Raw genomic sequence first — 20,264 nt, 5'->3', positions numbered from 1 at the left:
CTAACCTAAGTCTTACCCTTCTCAGTCAATCAAGTAGCAAGTGTGGTTTCAAAACTTTTTAAGGAAAAAACTAGCCTAACTTGTCTGAGGGCAGTGATTAGAATATTGTTCCTACTGCAACTGGAACAACACTGGAAGATCCATAAAATTTGGATTCCAGTCTCTACTTTTCTACTTTTGTCTTAATATCTTAGTTTAGATAATAAAGCCTCTGGACTCAATTTTTCTCATCTGTGAAATGGTGAACATGGACTAGACAATCTCTAGGTTTCTTTCTAGCACTAAAGACTAGATATGTTTTTTAAAAAGCAAAACTCAATTATTTTTTATTGGTATATTTTGTTAAGATACAACAGATACTTCCAAACAAACTTCCAAGTAAGTATCTTCTATAGAGATTCCCTGCCCTCTCTAAATAGTTAAGTTCTTGACATAAGAGAGTTGTTTGCCATTTTTTTCTTCAACTCATTTTATAGATGAGAAAACTGAGGCTAACAGGGTTAAGGATCACATAATTAGGAAGTGTCTGAGACCAAGTTTGAGTCTAAGCCTGGTGCACTTAGCCTTCCCCGTTTTTTTTCTTTTCTTTTCTTTTCTTTTCTTTTCTTTTCTTTTCTTTTCTTTTCTTTTCTTTTCTTTTCTTTTCTTTTTTTTGGTAAGGCAATGGGGTTAAGTGACTTACCGAAGGTCACACAGCTCCATAATTATTAAGTGTCTGAGGTCGCATTTGAACTCAGGTCCTCCTGACTTCAGGGCCGAGCTCTATCCACTGCACTACCTAGCTGCCCCAGCCTTCCCCATGTTGCCCCCCATCCCTGCACCACCTAGCTGACAACAACAGCAACAACAACAACAGTTAATGGAAAGGAAGGATGTATGCTTTAACTTCTGGTCGCAGATGTTGCTATTTATTTCATGCAAGGTGATGAAATGTAAATATTTTAATGCAAACTATTTTATGTGATGTAATGAAATGTAAATATTTTAATGTAAAATACTTAATTTCAAAATGTTGACATTGCCATATATAAAATGGGTATTTTAATTGCACATACAATAGTCTATAGATTCCATTCTGTCATGGGGAAACAGCTCCAATTATTAAACATTTTCATGAGATCATAATCAACTTTATATAAAAAAGACACCATATCTATTTATATCAGTTATACTGCCATATGACTTTGGTTATCCAATAAATGTTTAATATATATCAATATGCATCATAAGAAGTATCACTAATAAACTTGCAACTTGACACTGGTGAATAATGTTACTGAGGTCAATGCACAATCTGTTTTTCATTCATTCTCAGTGAAAGATGAACTGATGAGTATAATTTCAACATATTATCTGTAATTTCTTATCTTAAAGATATAAATTAAAGCCACAGTATTTTATAGAAATTAATAGAAAACAGAACAAGTAAGTCCTTTCTCATAGATGTCCCCAGTAATCTTGTGGCTCTATTCTCCTGCTATCTGTCTGGCAAGGAAGAAGAATTGGTAGAAACACTCTAAAGAAATTCATTCATATTTCTCTATGAGATGTATTTGGGCAAACCTATGGGAACACAAAAATAACTACATGGGTAAGACTACAACCCTACATTTACATACTGTATCTCCTATTACAATCTTAATATTTTGAGGACAAAACCTTTCACTTTTTCCTTCATTATAACCTGGGCTTAGCTTAGTTCCTGTAACATAATGGGGTCTTCAGAAATGCTTATTGATTGATTGATTGATTGATTGATTGCATTGACTTAAATTTTCTTGATTTGTCTTATTTCCATGTTGTAGTCATTGTATGTTATGTTTTATTTCTATTCCCTTTACTTTTCATTGTTTTTTCATTCTTCCACCTTTCTCTTAATATTTCATAGCTGTCATTCTTTTTTATACCTTTTTTTTGGCAAGGCAATGGGGTTAAGTGACATGCCCAAGGTCACACAGCTAAGTTATTATTAAGTGTCTGAGACCAGATTTGAACTCAGGTCCTCCTGACTCCAGGGTTGGTGCTTTATCCACTGTTCCACCTAGCTGCCCCTATATCTGTCATTCTTAGTGTACCTAAATATATTTATATTTCACAATTTGTACAGAATTTCACTAATTTGGAGGCACATACTTTGCTGCCAACTTTTGGGGTGGTTGGGGGTTTTGTTATCAACTTTGTCACCAGTGCTGCTAAAGCAGTTACTGGGAGTTGGAGACAGTCTGTCTTAACAAGAAAACTATCTCCTTCCCCTTGGATTGGGTAATGACACTTGGTTCCCTAACCTCCCTACAAATTTGACTTTTTCTCTGCACTCAGTGAACAAAGGGATTTGACTACCTCTGAAGGAAATAAATCCTGCTCTTCACTAACCAAAAGTCTTTCCCCTAACACCACTGTTTAACTCATTTGTGCTCAGGATGAATGAACAGGATTCATCTTTGATCTTTGCTTTTGGGGAATTTAATAATATGCTTTCAATAAAATCTCTGATTTGGCCACGTCCAAAGCTGGTACCCCAGCAAAAAAGTATGAGAACTCCCTCTTTGTTTCTGATAATTGCTTCTGATTTAGATTTTTATTTTTTCCCTAAGGAACCAAGAGTACCCACATCAAATGAAAAGATAATTCTTGGATAATTCAGTTCCTTTTGAAAACATGTGGCAATAAAGTACTGAAAGTGAACAGACCTAAGAGAAATGCAGGATAGGTTATAATGGGTCTGTGAGATACCAATATAGGAGTTAGAATGGTAAGTTTCCTCACTGGAGTTCTCAGCAGCCTAGGACAGCTGCGAGTGTTCTTCATGGACTCTGGATGATTCTGAATCCCTCAGCTATAGTTGTCCACTGTAGTTGTGTTACTACTTTCTCTTCCTCTCCTTTCCACCCTACTATCATTCCACATTAAGAAGTTGTTGAGTGTGAAAGGTAGAGGATGTGGCAGAGACTTATGGGATACAAAGGTATTCTCTCTTTCTTCCAACCCCAATCATGTCTTCAATTCCTGTAATGTTTTTCCATAATTATTTTTGGGAATAATTGAACAAACACCAACATTCACCACAATAATGAACTTTATCTTCTATGAACATTATTACTAATTTGATGAATGAGAAGCAATACTCTGGACTCTCAGTATTTCTCTTTTAATGAGTGAATTTTCATGAATTAACAATTTAATATGACAAACAAAATAGCTCAGTGTGATCTTGTGCTATTTATTATGCATCCCTTCCAGGAATAAGGAGATGCTACTCTTACTATATTTTATCCTGACGAAAACACATCTGGAGTATTGTATTCATTTCTGGGCACCACATTTTTGAAAAGCTAGGTTCTGTAAACAGACAATCATCCTGACAGGTGAAGGACCTCAAATCTATGCCACAGGATTAAGGTAACTGAGGATTTTTTTGCTTGAGGGAGAGAAGATTGAGTTGGCTTTCATGATAGCTCCAAGTACTTAAACTACTCCAGGAACTTCAAAGGTCATCATGTGAAAGAGAGATTACTTTGACTTCAGTTTGGTTCAAGAAGAACTGAATCTGGAACAATGGGTGATATTTTCAAGGACCCAATGTCATCCTGATTTCTGATGTCAGGAAAAACTTTCCAGCAATTTAAGATATACAGAAGTGGAGTGCGTTTCCTCAGAAGGTGGTGGGTTTCTTCTCATTTGGACATCTTCAAAGGCTGGTTTAACTACTTATTGAATGAGTTGGAATGGGAAATCTTTTTCAGCTATGGATTGGACAAGGTGACTGCTGAAGACCCTTCAAACTTAATATTGCATAATTTACCTTTGGAGAGTGATTTTCTGATAAAGATTTCCTTTTCTAGACAGATCATTTTTATTTTAATTTCTAAGGATAAAGAGCTGTTATTCAATTGATTAGTGGCCAAAGAAATCCAAATAATTTTCAAAGGAACAAATCCAAGCTTTCAATTACTATGTTTTAAACTGTTCTAACTGACTAATAATTAGGAAAAATAATCAGAAAATTTAAACAATTTGAGTTTCACCTGATGTCTATCAGATTATCAAAACTGACATAAAGGGAAACTAGTAAGTAGAGTCTGCAGAAAAACAGTATTGTTGATGCATTGATAGTGAAATTGCTAATCAGTGAAACCATTTTGGAAAGCAATTTGGAACTATTACTAAAATTACTAAACTTTGAATATCCCTTGACCTAGAGAAACCTCTATTAGTTTTGATTCCTCAAAAGAGTTTTTCAAAAAGAGGAAGAGAGTCTATGTGTCTGTATACCTGTATATATATGTATATTTGTCTATATGTGTGGGTGTGTGTGTAGACTTTTTTTTTGATGGCAAAGAACTGGAAACTGAAAGGGAACCATCAAATGGAGTTGGGCTGAACAAATTATGGTATATGAATACAATGAGATACCATTGATAATTGGATATAAACATGAATTGAAGTATATTAATATAATGGTATACTATATGAATTATAAAAGGAATGATTTCAGATAAATCTGAGAAGTTCTTTATGTATAAAAGAGTGAGTAGAAACAGGAGAACGCTTTATAAAATAACAGCATTGTAGAGAAAAACAAGTGAAAGACAAGAATTCTGTTATCTCATTTGATAACAACAGTCTTCTAAGGTAGATGCTATTATTATCCTCATTTTACAATTGCAAAAACTGAGGGAAAGGTGGCTGAGTTTCTCTTGCTCAGGGTCACACAGCTAGTAAACATCTCAGACAGAATTTGAACCCCAAGCTTCCTACTTGTGTACAGAAATACTATTCTTTCTCTCAAAACGCTGAGGTCTCTTTCATATCGAAATCTATTATACTGTGAGTTTAAAGATCTTTAGATGTCAGACTTCTCTTTTAAAAAAGAGAATTAAAATAAGATATTTTATACAGTACATACCTTTTCTTCTGATAATAGTTGGATTAATTTCATTAATGCAATTCTTTTTAATTTTATGTACCTTTTAACTGCCAATTTTAGAATATATCTTTCATTTGTGTATTTGATTAAAAATTATTTTCCTTTTCATTTCCATGAGATAACACTTTATATTCTTTACTTTTTTCAGTATTGTGATTTTTAAAAAATTTTTAGGTAACATGATCACATATCCATGTAGAATATACTGGAATATGCTGTATAAGATACTGGTCTAAATTTATTTTTCATTAAGTTCCTTTTCAATTTTCCTGGAGAAGTTCTTGTAAAATAGAGTCCCTTTGCTAGTAGCTTGTATTCCTGTTATTACTGTACAGTATACTATTTTATATATATATATGTATATATATGTATATATATATTTGCTTCTTGTTTATCAAATCTATTCTATAGTTTCACTTTTATTTTTTATCTAGTCCCAAAAAGTTTTAATAATTAATGTTTTGCAATATGAATTTGCTAATTTTTATAGATTTAAATCTTCATTCTTTTAAAGATTACATTCTTGGGCCACTAGGTGGCGCAACTGATACAGCACTGGCCCTGAAGTCTGGAGGACTTGAATTCTAATGTGAACTGAGACACTTAATGATTACCTATTTGAATGACCTTGGGCAAGTCACTTAATCCTACTGCCTTGCAAAAACAATAGAGATTACATTCCTGATCTTTTAAAATCTTTTATTCCTTCAAGTGATTTTTGTTATTATTTTTGCCTAATTACATAAAGTATCCCTTTTGTAGAACTTAATGTAGAAGAATCTATGTGTCATCATTTTTACTATGATGGCAATGCCAAGCCATAAACATCGAATATCTTTCCAATTATGTAACTCTTCATTAATTCATTAAAAATATTTTGTAATTTCTTTTTGAGTCCTTAGTATACCTTAATGTTTAATGCTTTGGAGGAATGAGGGAGAAAGAATAGTATTTTAAAATAGATTTTTTTTTATCCTGTCTCCTTCTGGATTTTGTTGATTAACAGAAAAATATTGGTCTTTTTAAAAGGGATTTTGGAGCATGCTCCTTTATTGATTCTATTTTCCCCATTAATTTTTTTTTTTATTTCTAGAGTTTCCTAGAAAAAGTCATAATGTCAAAAATATTTTCATCTCCTTTTTTCCTATGTTTATTTTTAAATTTCTTTTTTTAATTGCTATATCTGGTATTTCTAAAATTATGTCAGATAACAGTGGAGAGACTGAGATCTTTTGGGGAATGACTGATGCAGCAGAAAAAGCTTCCAATGTTTCTACGTGACAAAGAATGCTAGTGCTTGGATTTTGATAGATACTTTATATTGTATTGGGGCAACTAGGTGGCTCAGTGGGTAGAGTGCCAGACCTTGATTCGGGAAGACATCTTCCTGAGTTTAAATCTGGTCTCAGATACTTCCTGTGTGACTCTGGACTTTTAACTCTGTTTCCCTCAGTTTCCTCATCTGGAAAATGAGCAGGAAAAGAAAATAGTGAATCATTCTAGTATCTTTGCCAAGAAAACTTCAAATGGCATTATGAAGAGTCAGACATAACTGAGACATGACTGAACTGAATTTTTATCATATGATTTTTGTTGTTGTTTTGTTTTAGGTTTTTGCTTTTGTTTGTTTGCTTTAGCATGTTAATATGTTGTAAAACATGAAGATTGGGACAACCAGAAAGATAAAGGGATCAGAGTTTATGGCATATGAAAATTGAAGATCTACTTTTGACTTCTGAAGGAGAGAACTAAAAGAAGAGATTGAAGAAAAGAGGAGGACTTGAGCCAGGTTGGAAGATAATTACATAGGTAATTTGGAGGGATTCTAACTGGTGAAATAAGTTAGAGATAGAATGTGGAATGAAGAAACTTAGAAAGATATTAGAAAATTGAAGAAATAAGCAAAAATAAGTATCAGTTATGACATTTCCTCCCATAAAATTTTTTGATGGGTATTAAGATTTCAATAGGAAAAATTATTTTGAAGATAAAAGTTTTTATTAAGTCAATCCTATCAGACAAGACACAATGTGTCCACAAAACTTGAGCCTTTTTGCCATTTTCAGATCCATGAATATCATTTGAAACAATTCCTCCCTGGCCATACCACTTTCTGTATTGTTGTAGGGGTAGAGTCAATTAAATCAGTCAATCATAATTGAATAATCATAATTGTTATCACAAATCAATCATAATTGAATAAATCAATCAAATAATCCCACCTCATTTAATATAAGTAATCAAATGCTAATCTTACATATTTATCAGGTAAGGACACTCTATTGAATAATCAATCATTTTTTGTTTTAAGAGTCTCTAAAGTTTGTGATCAACTGAATCAACTATTCAACTATTCAAGACATGTATATGAATTTGCTAAGGAAATTTAGTCATGCTTCTTGGGTTATCTGTAAAATTCAAAGTCATTTTGTGCCTGAAAAATTTCAAGAACCTGACAGATGAGGGGAAAGTTTCAGTTGAACCTCTAAAAAGGAATCAATTGGAGTGGCTAGGTAGTGCAGTGGATAGAGCACCGGCCCTGGAGTCAGGAGGACCTGAGTTCAAATCGGACCTCAGACACTTAATAATTACCTAGCTGTATGGCCTTGGGCAAGCCACTTAACCCCATTGTCTTGCACAAACCTTAAAAAAAAAAAAAAGAAAAGGAATCAATTAGGGGCAGAGGAAGTAGAGAGCCTAATCTGAACATTGATCTTGTTCTCCTTTACCTGTTCCTGGTTGAAATGGGTCTTGTGAGTTTTCAGGGGTGGTCTATAGCAGTAATTTTTAAAGTATGATCCCTGGAAGTCTCCAAGATCCTTTCATGGACTCCATGTAGTCAAAATTTTCTTCACAACAATACTAAGATAAACGAATTTCTAATATAATAAATATTGATCTCTATGACACATATAAACAAAAATTCTTGGAGGGGCTAAATAATTTTGAAGAATGTAAAGGGGTTCTAAGACCAAAAAGTCTGGAGGATTTTGGACTTCACATTTTGAACTATCTAGAGGATTTTGGACATTTTCCTATCAGAGTCCTATGATAAGTCTTTCCAGTGTCTACATGAAGAGACAAGGATAATCTAGACAAGGATACAAGGCTCTAAAAAGGGTCCAGCAAGGAAGCCATTCCATACCTTAGGGGAACCTCTTAAGTATTCCAATAAAGGAACTTGTGAGATTCACATTTCCATTCCTTTGTATTGGTTATGTCTAAAAGTATATCCCTCACATACCACAAAAACCAGATTCATTTTATTTATCTTCCTGCCCCAAATCTATTTTTCTTTTCTTTTTATTACATCGTACCATCACTCTCCCAGTTACCTAGGCTTGAAATTGGAAGTCATTTTTAATTCTTTCTTCTCTCCCATTACATCTTATTAGCCACTGTCTTTGTCTCCTTTTACAACCTAACTGGAAGCAATCTTTATCATTCTCACTGCTACCATTCTAGTTCAGACATTCTTGTCTTGACCTCAACAGACTGTGGTCTCTTTGACCCTAGATTTAATTTTTCCTCAATCTATACTTACAGATGTCTGCTGGATTAATCTTTCCAGACATCTCTTTATTTGTTACCACCTTGCTTAATGCTGGCCAGGGGACTAATGTTCATAATCTAACCTTATCTTATTTCTTAAAACTTTATCTGACATTTACCCAGTGCTGCACTGTTAAAATTCTTAAAAATTTTAAAAAGTCTCCAATATACTGGTAGATTCTCTATGAAGGATTTTGGGAAGAATGTGAACCAGAATCATACAGTTTAGATAAATTTTAAATCTATACCATTGCAAAGTATACCTAAATTGATGAAATGAGGAGTTATTTGAAATATTAATATACTATCCACTATTTCCTTAAGTACACTGTACACAGAAGTCAAACTAGATCATTCATATTCTTTGAGCAACTCCCCTCACTGGAATGGCATCCCACAATATCCTAACTTGTCAAGATCTCTGATATCCTACAAGATTCAGTTTAAATGCTACTTCCTGTATCAAGTCTTCCTTGATCTCCACTAATCATAAAGGAGTCTCTCTTCTCGCTCTTTCTCTGGGAAGAAAAAGTCCCATGATTTTCCTTATAACTTTAAGGCACTTTTCCTATTCTAGTGAATTCTACAGACATTTGTACATATTTTGGTGTCCTCTGCTTGAAGGAAGGGATCATGTTATATTCATCTTGATATCCTCATGGGGCACATGATGCTCAGTGAATGCCTTCAAGAAACATTCACTGAAAAAGAGTGAATTGATATTTTCAGAGGAATTCTTATTCCCTCTATAAACTGCAAAACTGATTTTGAATAATTTTCAAAATGAAATGTCTAAAAGAAGAACAAAAAACAATATGTGAAAACACAGCCACTTCTGTGTTTGATAAAATGATCAGATATTGGAAAGTACCTTGGATTAGGTCCTAACTTTCCCTTTGACAGAAGACTTTTTTTGAGAGCAAAAGCAACAAAATGTTTTTAAGTAATAATAATAATACATTATAACAACCTTAATATATACAATAAATTTATAATAAGTAATATTAATTATTATGGTATAAACTATGTAATATAAACTAATAAATAATATAATAATAATAAGCAGCACTGATTTGGTGCTTTAAGATTTACAAAGAACTTTTCATATTTCATTTTATCTGCATAACAGCCTTGTACATTATGTATTATTGTTATCCCCATTTTACAGGTAAGGAGGATCAAACCATGAGAGAGTATATTTCTTGTTCAGCATCATAAAACTTTAGTAAAAATCTGAGTTGAAATTTCAGCTTGGGTCTTCTTGAGTCCAAGTTAGTGCTATTTCCATAATGTCACCATGTCTGTGATGGGTATCCAGCTAAGCTAAGGTAATTAATCCATCTTACTACCTCTGTGTCTTAATGGAGTGGTTACTTTTTTTGGTAACTCATTTGGGGGCTTTTCTTTGCAAACCATGACTTAAGAACAGACTCAATTAAGGTTGTGAGACTAAACAAAGATGAGGCTTCTTCTCATAGCAACTCACTTCTCCTAGCATCTTTTCACTGTAGTTGCCAAAAGGTAGTAATAGATATGACAACCTGGCATGTACTTTTATACAGTGCTACTTAAATGAATCTGGGGGGGGGGGGGGGAGAACAGAATTGGTCCTGGAAGTCCCACTGAAACACAATTATCCCATATAAGTTCTCCTCAGAACCAGGGATTTTATTCCTTAACAAAAAGTAGATTTGATTTCTACTTGCCTGTTACCATGATTTTGAGCACCCTATAAGGCCCAGACTTAGACTCCCCACAGTCAGTGGACACAAATAAAGAAATCGACTGTAACATTAAAGCAGGTAATGCCAGAAACAAATTGAGTCAAGTTTTTATTAAATGAGCCCAAATTCTTCATGTTCTTTCAATGGACAAAGACATCTTTGGACATCTCTTGTCATAGGGCATTAATATGTTGACAGTGCCACAAAATGACACTGTCTAAAGTGTAAACCAGAGCAATTCGGTGGAACAGCGGATAGAACACCAGGTCTAGATCCAGGAAGATTTGTCTTCTTGAGTTCAAATCCAGCCTCAGATACTTCTTAGCTATGTGACTCTGGATAAATAATTTTTTGACTCATTTTCCTCATGTGTGAAATGAGCTGAAGAAGGAAATGGCAAACTCCTCTAGTGTCTTTGCCAAGAAAACACAAATGGAATCATGACAAGTAAGACTAAAATGACTAAATATTAAACAATGACAAATGACCAGTCAAGAACAGCAAGTTAAGTGACATCAACATAAAAACCCTCCCTTATTACTTAATTTGTGGGCAGGATCATCTAGATCTTTGGTTTCATTGATGTAGGAAGGTTCCAGTGAGGAAACTCCCTCTACCAATAAAGATGAGCACATATTTTGCAGTTTATAGTCTTAGAAAGTTTCTAGAGCAATTAAATGTTAACTATGTTATTAACCACAGCATATCATAAGTAGTACTTGAATCCACTTCTTCCTAACTTCCTAATATACTCTTTATTCTTCTGCCATTATCATTAATCATCAATCAAAAATTCACAATAAAATATTATTTTAAAGTGTTTAAATACCTTTGCTTGAATATACTGTCACTATGTTATAATGACTGAAAATCATGAAGGTTTTTAAATTTACAAAATACATATATTATTATCTCTTTTGAGTTTCATAGCAAAATGGGGAGATAGATACTACAAGTATTAAGCACCATTTTACAAGATGAAGAAGCAGGATCAGAAATTTAAATGATTTGTCCTATATTCCCACAGAGATAGAATTAAAAACATAGGGTTTTCTCACTCCAAGTCTAGTACTCTATTCATTGGCTAGGTTGTGTCTCTAAATGTCCTCTAGGCAGGTAAGCAAGTGACATTGAGCAAACAAACCCTTATGTTTGTCAAGAAAACTATTGTTCTCATCACCAGTAACTATTCTAGCCACAAGGCAATGGAAGCCCTATCTTTGGAAGCCCTTAAGAACTTGATTTTTCACATTATATTCTTCTACACAGATCATTAACTTTCCAATGTCAAAGTCAAAATCTAGATTGAAATGAGAAATCAACTTGAGATATCATTTATTAAAGCTGAAGGACCTAAGTTTCAAAAGTCACAATAAAAAAAATTAAGGCAACATTATTTTTCCTGTCTTATGCAAGAGAATAAGATATGAAATTGTTGACTTTTTCTTGATTTGGAACTAATTCTAATTCCATTAGGGTCAGTGCTTTCATACTCTTTTCAAATTAGATTTTGACTGAATTACTATTCTGTCTCCAGAGACAGAAAGTCTTATTATAATTTTTCACTATTTAGAAAAAAGTTAGAACAATTTAATATTTAATCAGGTACTTCTACTGCAAATATATTCATGTTGACAAGCTGGCTACTTTACAAGTTTAGATTTTATACAGTCCCCCCTCCCCCCACCCCAAATCTTTAACTGTTAGATTAATACTTAAAATTTCATTTGTATGTACTAGGTTGGTTGTATAAGAGGATGATTTTCTCCCTTTACTTAGGTGATTTATTGCCCTCTAGTGGTGATACAGATAAATATAGCGGCAATGTGAACCTCCTGATTTTAATACAAATCATGGCCTTTTTAAGGAATACATTACTCCTAAATACCCTAATTAATGTAAATATTTAAGTTCCTAAGAGGCATAGAGAAGAAATAGATGAAAGGTGACTGAAAGAGAAAATCTCTCAGATTTACATGTAACATTCTGTGATAGCCAAAGTCAGAACTGGCATTGCAAATCCAGAGCCTTAAAGTGCAAATTTTACCTTCTTTTCAGTTCTGTCAGTAACTCCCACAGAGTTTACCACAGAGAAGTGGTAAAGACATTACACATGATTCCTTTACCTCAGTTCCTTGAAAAATAAGCCAACATTTGAAAAACCTATGCACAAGGCAAAATAGCAATAACAATAAGACCAATACTATTATTATTATTATTATTATTATTTAATAAGTACCTACTATACACTAGGTCTTATACTAAGTCTTTCAAAGGTATTAACTCATTTCGTTCTAACAATAAACCTTGGAGATAGGTGCTATTGTTTCCCACATTTTGTAGATGAGGAAACTGAGGCAAACAAATGTTTTTGTCTTCTGACAAAAAAGAAATTAAATTATGCCTATACAAAATACAGTATTATTTTCATTGATAAAACAGTGGAAAACATCTCTTACTCATGTAGAACAATTTGCCAGTACAATGACTTTTGAGGATCATCAATATCTATGGCTGAGAAGGCAGCAAAGGATGCAGCTTCTACAGAAGCAGTTACCACATGATAGCTCCACAAAGACTGATCCCCTGTATAGTGGGGTGGAGAAAGAGAGCTGGAAGCAGGACCAGTTATGGGGTAAGGTATGAAAGCATTGCTATTACTTGTGCACTTGCATTTAATTATCCATCAATGACAGATGGTCATTGGCTGGAGGAGGGATGGGGCTGATCAGAATGTCAGGTCCATTCTCCACAAGAATTTCTCCACTTGATAATGGTTACAGGAAACAGGCTAGAAGCAGAGCCATAGGGGAAGTATAATAATTGATTCTATTTGATTTTTTTAAAAGAAAGATTTTATTTATTTTGAGTTTTACAATTTTTTCCCCGATTTTTGCTTCCCTCCCCCTCCCCCCACCCCCCCACCCCCCACCCCCCACAGAAGGCAGTCTGTTAGTCTTTTTACATTGTTTCCATGATCTAAGTTGAATGTGATGAGAGAGAACTCATATCCTTAAGGAAGAAAAATAAAGTATAAGAGATAGCAAAATTACATAATAAGATGATGAAGTTTCCCCCCCTAAATTGAAGGTAATAGTCTTTGGTCTTTGTTGAAACTACAATTCTTTTTTTTTAGGTTTTTGCAAGGCAAATGGGGTTAGGTGGCTTGCCCAAGGCCACACAGCTAGGTAATTATTAAGTGTCTGAGGCTGCATTTGAACTCAGGTACTCCTGACTCCAGAGCCGGTGCTCTATTCACTGCACCACCTAGCTTCCCCTAAATTTCACAATTCTTTCTCTGGATACAGATGGTATTTTCCATTGCAGATAGCCCAAAATTGTCCTTGATTGTTGCATTGATGGAATGAGCAAGTCCATTAAGATTGGTCCATGTTGTTCTTACGGTATACAATGTTCTTCAGGTTCTGCTTATCTCATTCAGCATCAGTTCATGCAAATCCTTCCAGGCTTCCCTGAATCCCCATCTCTCCTGGTGTCTAATACAACAATATTGTTCCATGTCATACATATACCACAGTTTGTTAAGCCATTCCCCAACTGAAGGACATTCACTCAATTTCTTATTCTTTGCCACCACAAACAGGCCTGCTATGAATATTTTTGTACAAGTGATGTTTTTTGCCCCTTTTTCATAATGTCTTCAGGGTATAGAACCTGGATCAAAGGGTATGCACATTTTAGTCGGCCTTTGAACGTAATTCTAAATTGCTCTCCAGAAAGGTTGGATGAGTTCACAGCTCCACCAACAATGTATAGGTGTCCCAGAGCTCCCAAATTGATCATTGTCCTTTCTGGTCATATTGGCCAGTCTGAGAGGTGTGAGGTGGTACCTCAGAGATGCTTTAATTTGCATTTCTCTAATAAGTAGCGATTTAGAGCAATTTTTCATATTACTATGCATTGCTTTGATTTCCTCATCTGTAAATTGCCTTTGCACATCCTTTGACCATTTGTCAATTGGGGAATGGCTTGTTTTTTTTGAAAATTTGACTCAGTTCTCTGTATATTTTAGTAATGAGTCATTTGTCAGAAATATTAGTTGTAAAAATAGTTTCCAATTTTACTACATTTCTTCTGTGCAAAAGTTTTTTTAATTTAATGTAATCAAAATTATCTAGTTTGTTTTTAATCATGTTTTCCATATCTTCCTTGGTCATAAACTGCTTCCCTTTCCATAGATCTGACAGGTAAACTACTCCTTGGTTGTCTAGTTTGTTTATAATATCTTTTTTATGTCTAAGTCCTGTATCCATTTGGATTTTATTTTGGTAAAGGGTGTGAGGTGTTGGTCTAATCCAAGTTTCTCCCATACTAACTTCCAATTTTCCCCACAGTTTCTAATTGAAGAGAAAGTTTTAATCCCAACAGCTGGACTCTTTGGGTTTATCAAACAGCAGATTACTATAATCACTTCCTGCTATTGCACCTAATCTGTTCAACTATTCCACCACTCTATTTCTTAACCAATACCAGACAGTTTTGATGACTGACATTTTATAATATAATTTTAGATCTGGTAAAGCCAAGCAACCTTCTTTTGCACTTTTTTTCATTGAATCTCTGGAAATTCTTGACTTTTTATTTCTCCATATGAATTTGCTTACAATTTTTTTCTAACCCAAAGTAAGTTTTTGGAATTTTGATTGGTAGGGCACTAAACAAGTAGGTTAGTTTGGGTAGAATTGTCATTTTTATTATATTAGCTTGACCTATCCATGAGCAGTTGATGCTTGTCCAACTATTTAAATCTGATTTTATTTGTGTGAGAAGTGTTTTATAATTGTTTTCAAAAAGTTTTTGAGTTTGTCTTGGCAGGTAGACTCCCAAGTATTTTATACTGTGTGAGGTTACTTTGAATTGGATTTCTCTTTCTAACTCTTTCTGCTGTATCTTGCTAGACATATATAGAAATGTTGAGGATTTATGAGGGTTTATTTTATATCCTGTGACTTTACTAAAGTTGCTAATTATTTCTAGTAGTTTTTTAAGATGATTTTTTGGGGATTCTCATGTTATCTGCAAAGAGTGAGAACTTGGTCTCTTCCTTCCCAATTCTAATTCCTTCAATTTCTTTGTTTCTTCTCTTATTGCTGAAGCTGACATTTCTAATACAATATTGAATAGTAGTGGTGATAATGGGCATCCTTGTTTCACCCCTGATCTTATCTGGAATGTCTCTAGTGTATCCTTGTTGCATATAATGCTTGTTGATGGTTTCAGATAGATATTGCTTGTTATTCTAAGGAACAATCCATTTATTCCTACACTCTAGTGTTTTTAGTAGGAATAGGTGCTGTATTTTGTCAAAAGCTTTTTCAGTATCTATTGATATAATCATATGATTTCTGATCGGTTTGTTATTGATATAATTAATTATATTAACAGTTTTCCTAATATTGAACCAACCCTGAATTCCTGGGATAAATCCTACATGATCATAATGTTTTATCCTAGTGACAACTTGTTGTAGTTGTTTTGCTAAGATTTTATTGAATATTTTTACATATATATATATATATATATATATTCATCAGGGAGATAAGTCTATAATTTTCTTTCTCTGTTTTAACTCTTCCTGGTTTAGGTATCAGCACCATATTGGTGTCATAGGAAGACTTAGGCAGAGTTCTATCTTCACCTATTTTTCCAAAGAGTTCATATAAAATTGGAACCAATTGTTCCTTAAATGTTTGGTGGAATTCACTTGTGAATCCATCTGGCCCTGGTGATTTTTTCTTAGGGAGTTCAATAATGGTTTCTTGAATTTCCTTTTCTGAGATAGGGTTATTTAGGTTTTTAATTTCCTATTCATTTAAACTGGGCAACTTATATTTTTGTAAATATTCATCCATTTCACTAAGATTGTTAAATTTATTGGGATAGAGTTGGGCAAGATAATTCTGAATTATTACTTTAATTTTCTCCTCACTGGTGGTGAGTTTACCTTTTTCATTTGTGATACTAGCAATTTGGTTTTCTTCCTTTTTTTAATCAAATTTACCAGATGTTTATCAATTTTATTGTTTTTTCATAAAACCAACTCTTGTTTTTATTTATTATTTCAATAGTTTTCTTGGTTTTGATTTTATTTATTTCTCCTTTAATTTTTAGAATTTCTAATTTGGTATTTAATTGGGGGTCTTTAATTAGTTCTTTCTCTAATTTTTTTAGTTGCATATTTGATTCATTGATTTCCTCTTTCTCTAATTTATTCATGTAAGCCTTTAAAGTTTTAATATATCCCCTGACAATCACCTTGAATGTATGCCATAGGTTTGATATATTGTTTAATTATTGTCATTATCTAGGATGAAATAATTAATTCTTTCCTTAATTTGTTGCTTGATCCACTCATTCTTTAAAATGAGGTTATTTAGTTTCCAATTAGTTCTGGGTCTATATCTTCCTGGCCCATTATTGCATATGATTTTTATTGCATTATGATCTGACAAAGATGTATTCACTATTGCTGCCTTTCTGCAATTGATCATTAGGTTTTTTTATGCCCTAATACATGGTCAATTTTTGTGTAAGTGCCATGTACTGCAGAACAATATATATATATATATATATATATATATATATATATATATATATATACATACATATATATATATATATATATTCCTTTCTATCCCCATTCAATTTCCTCCATAAATCTATCATATCTAGGTTTTCTAACAATCTATTTACCTCCTTAACTTCCTTCTTGTTTATTTTATGATTAGATTTATCTAAATCTGAGAGTGGGAGTTTGAGGTCTCCCACTAGTAGAGTTTTGCTGTCTACATCTTCCTGTAGCTCTTTCAACTTCTCCTCTAAGAATCTGGAAGCTATATGTTTGGGTACATAAATATTAAGTATTGAAATTACTATGGTACTATGTCTATGGTACCTTTTGGGAGGATATAGTTTCTTTCCTTATCTCTTTTAACACTATTTTTGCAGCTGCTTTGTCTGAGATAATGATTGCTACCCCTGCTTTTTTCACTTCAGCTGAAGGAAAATAAAATTTGCCCAAACCATTTACTTTTATTCTATATATATCTCTCTGCTTCAAATGAGTTTCTTGTAAGCAGCATATTGTAGGTTTCTGGTTTTTAATCCACTCTGCTATTTGCTTACATTTTAAGGGAGAGTTCATCCCATTCACATTCAAAGTTATAATTACTAACTCTTTATTGCCTTTCATTCTATCTTCCCTCTGTTTGTATTCCCCCCTTTTTCACTTTATCCTTATTCCCCAGTATTTTGTTTCTGAATACCACAACCTCCTGTATCAATCCTCTCCCCTTTCTTTCCCCTTTCTCTTTCTCCCCATCTTCCTTCCTTTCCTTCTGTTAGTCCCCCTTTTGTCTTCCCCATGTCCACCCTCCCCCTTTCCCCTTTTAATACTTGAAAGGTAAGATAAATTTCTTAACTTAACTGAGTGTGTGTAAGTTAACTTTAAGCCAAGTCTGATGAGATGAAGATTCAAGTGGTTGTCACCTCCTCCCTTCTTCCCCTCTATTACATTAGGTTTTTTTGTACCTCTTAATGTAAAGAGATTTACCCCATTCAATCTCCTCTATCCTCCTGTCTCCTTACTGTCCCCCTTTTTAAGGAGGTATTGTTTTAAAATAATTCTATCTGAGTCACAGAAAAGTCATGAGTGTCCATCACTTCTGGCTAAGTATATTCTCTCTATTGGAGTTGAAATTCTTGAGAGAGATTAGAATCTTTTTCCCAGGTAGGGATATAGCCAGTTTCATCTTATTGGATAACAGTCTCATGGATAAATCATGAGTGGCAATCACTTCTGGCTAAGTATATTCTCTCTAATTGAATTAAAATTCTCAAGAGTTATGAGAATCTTTTTTTCCTAGATAGGGATACAGCCAGTTTCATTTTATTGAATAGCAGTTTTTTCTTTACCCTTTTTTGTTACCTTTTCATGTGTCTCTTGAGTCTCCTATTAGATATCCAAATTTTCTATTTAGCTCTGATTTTTTTCATCAGGAAATGTTAAAAGTTTCTCATTTTGTTAAATTCCATCTTTTCCCCTGGAAGCTCAGCTTTGCTGGATGGTGGATTCTTGGCTACATTCTACGCTCCCTTGCTCTTTGGAATATCTCATTTTAGGCCTTTCGATCCCTTAATGTTGATGCAACCAGGTCCTGCATAATTCTTACTGTGGCTCCTTGGTATTTCAATTGTTTCTTTCTGGCTGCTTGCAGGATTTTCTCTTTTATCTGGTAGTTCTTGAATTTGGCCACAACCTTCCTTGATGTTTTCATTTTAGGATCTCTTTCGGGAGGGAATTGATGTATTCTTTCAATAACTGTTTTGCCATCTGGTTCCCTGATATCAGGTCAGTTTTCCATCACTAAATCCTGTAATATTAAGTCCAGAATTTTTTCCTCTTCAGTATTTTCAGGAAGACTTATAATTCTCAGGTTGTCCCTTCTTGATCTATTCTTGAGGTCAGTAGTTTTGCTGATGAGGAATTTTACATTTTCTTGCATTTTTTTTATCTTCTGGTTTTTGTTTAACAGAATCCTGCTGTCTCATGAAGCCATTAGTTTTCACAGATTCCATTCTTTTTTTTTAAGGAGAATTTTCTTCATTTACCTTTGGAACTCCTTTTCCAATTGGTCAATTCTATTTTTGAAGGAGTTTTCCATTTCCCAAGGGTTTTTTTAGGTTTTTGCAAGGCAAATGGGGTTAAGTGGCTTGCCCAAGGCCACACAGCTAGGTAATTATTAAGTGTCTGAGACTGGATTTGAACCCCGGTACTCCTGACTCCAAGGCTGGTGCTTTATCCACTATGTCACCTAGCCGCTTCCCAAGTGTAGTTTTGAGAGAATTATTTCATTTTACATTTGTCCAATTAAGTATCTGAGAGAATTATTCTCATTTTGTAATTGTCTAATTGTATTTTCCAGGGATGTGTTTTCTTGTTGTGAGATGTTAATTTTTTATTGCAACATGTTAATTTTCTCTTGACTTTCTTTTTCCAGTTTTTCCAATTTATTTTTATCTCCTTCCTGATTTCTTCAAGGAAGTCTTTCTGGGCTGGAGACCAATTCATATTCTCCTCAGAAGTGCTAGATCTCTCTGGGTTAGAATCTATTTCTTCTAACTATTTCTCCATGTGGCCCCCTTTTCACTGGTCTTTCTTCATCTTCCTAGGATCTTTTGTTGGGGGATAGGGTTGACTCTCAGAGGTTTTCTTTTGAAAGCCCTAGAGTCTTTGTTCACTTGGCTTAGTAAAGCCAAGGGATGGCTAGTAGGGGGTGTTGATTTCTTTCTCTGGAGTGTTTGAGGCCCTCAGCAGCAGGGTCTGAGTTGACCTCGACAAATGGGCTGGGCCTTGGGGGAGGGAGTTAATCTCCCTTTCAGCTGAGTGAACTCTGTTGCCCATACCTGAGCCTGAGGGGGTGGGGGGTAGGGTGTGTTACCCTTCATTCTGGGAGGAGTGTCCCTCAAAAAGTATGCAGCTCAGGTCCCTAGTCCAGTGGGTCATTTTCCAAGCTTGCTCTGCAACTGTCTGTGTTGGAACTCACTCTTCCATTGACTGGAGCTTGCCAGAGCTCTTCTTCCCCCAGCCAAAGATTCTGGGGCTAAAGTTGATCCTTGGACCTGCCACTCACCAAAGTCTCTGAAGCTAAAGCTGGTCCTCTGTCTTTCCCCTCACCCCCTGCTGTCCCTGCTCTGGCCCTCTGTTCTCCACTCCCAGTTCACCCATGGTCCCCTGAGACAGACCTTGTTGGTAACTGTTCTTCTCCTAGCTTCTCTTTCTCTTTTGAAAGGGAACCAGGAGCACTTAGAACAGTGCCTGTCTTCTCTCCGCCATCTTGGTCTGAAGTCTCTACTTGCTTGTAACAATGATATTTGATCACCTTGTCTGAGGTCTTTTTTTACAGGTGAATAAACTGAGGTTCCAATAGATAAAGTGACTTTTCCAATCTTATATTATTAATTAGTAGCAAACTGACAACTAAAATTTAGTCTAGGGCTCAGGTTAGTACATTAAACTGCCTTTCCTAAAAAGTACTTTA

The sequence above is a fragment of the Macrotis lagotis genome, chromosome 4 (assembly GCF_037893015.1).
Source record: "Macrotis lagotis isolate mMagLag1 chromosome 4, bilby.v1.9.chrom.fasta, whole genome shotgun sequence".
Lineage (NCBI taxonomy): Eukaryota > Metazoa > Chordata > Mammalia > Peramelemorphia > Peramelidae > Macrotis > Macrotis lagotis.
The sequence above is the reverse complement of the archived record's forward strand: the minus strand, read 5'-3'. Positions refer to the sequence as shown.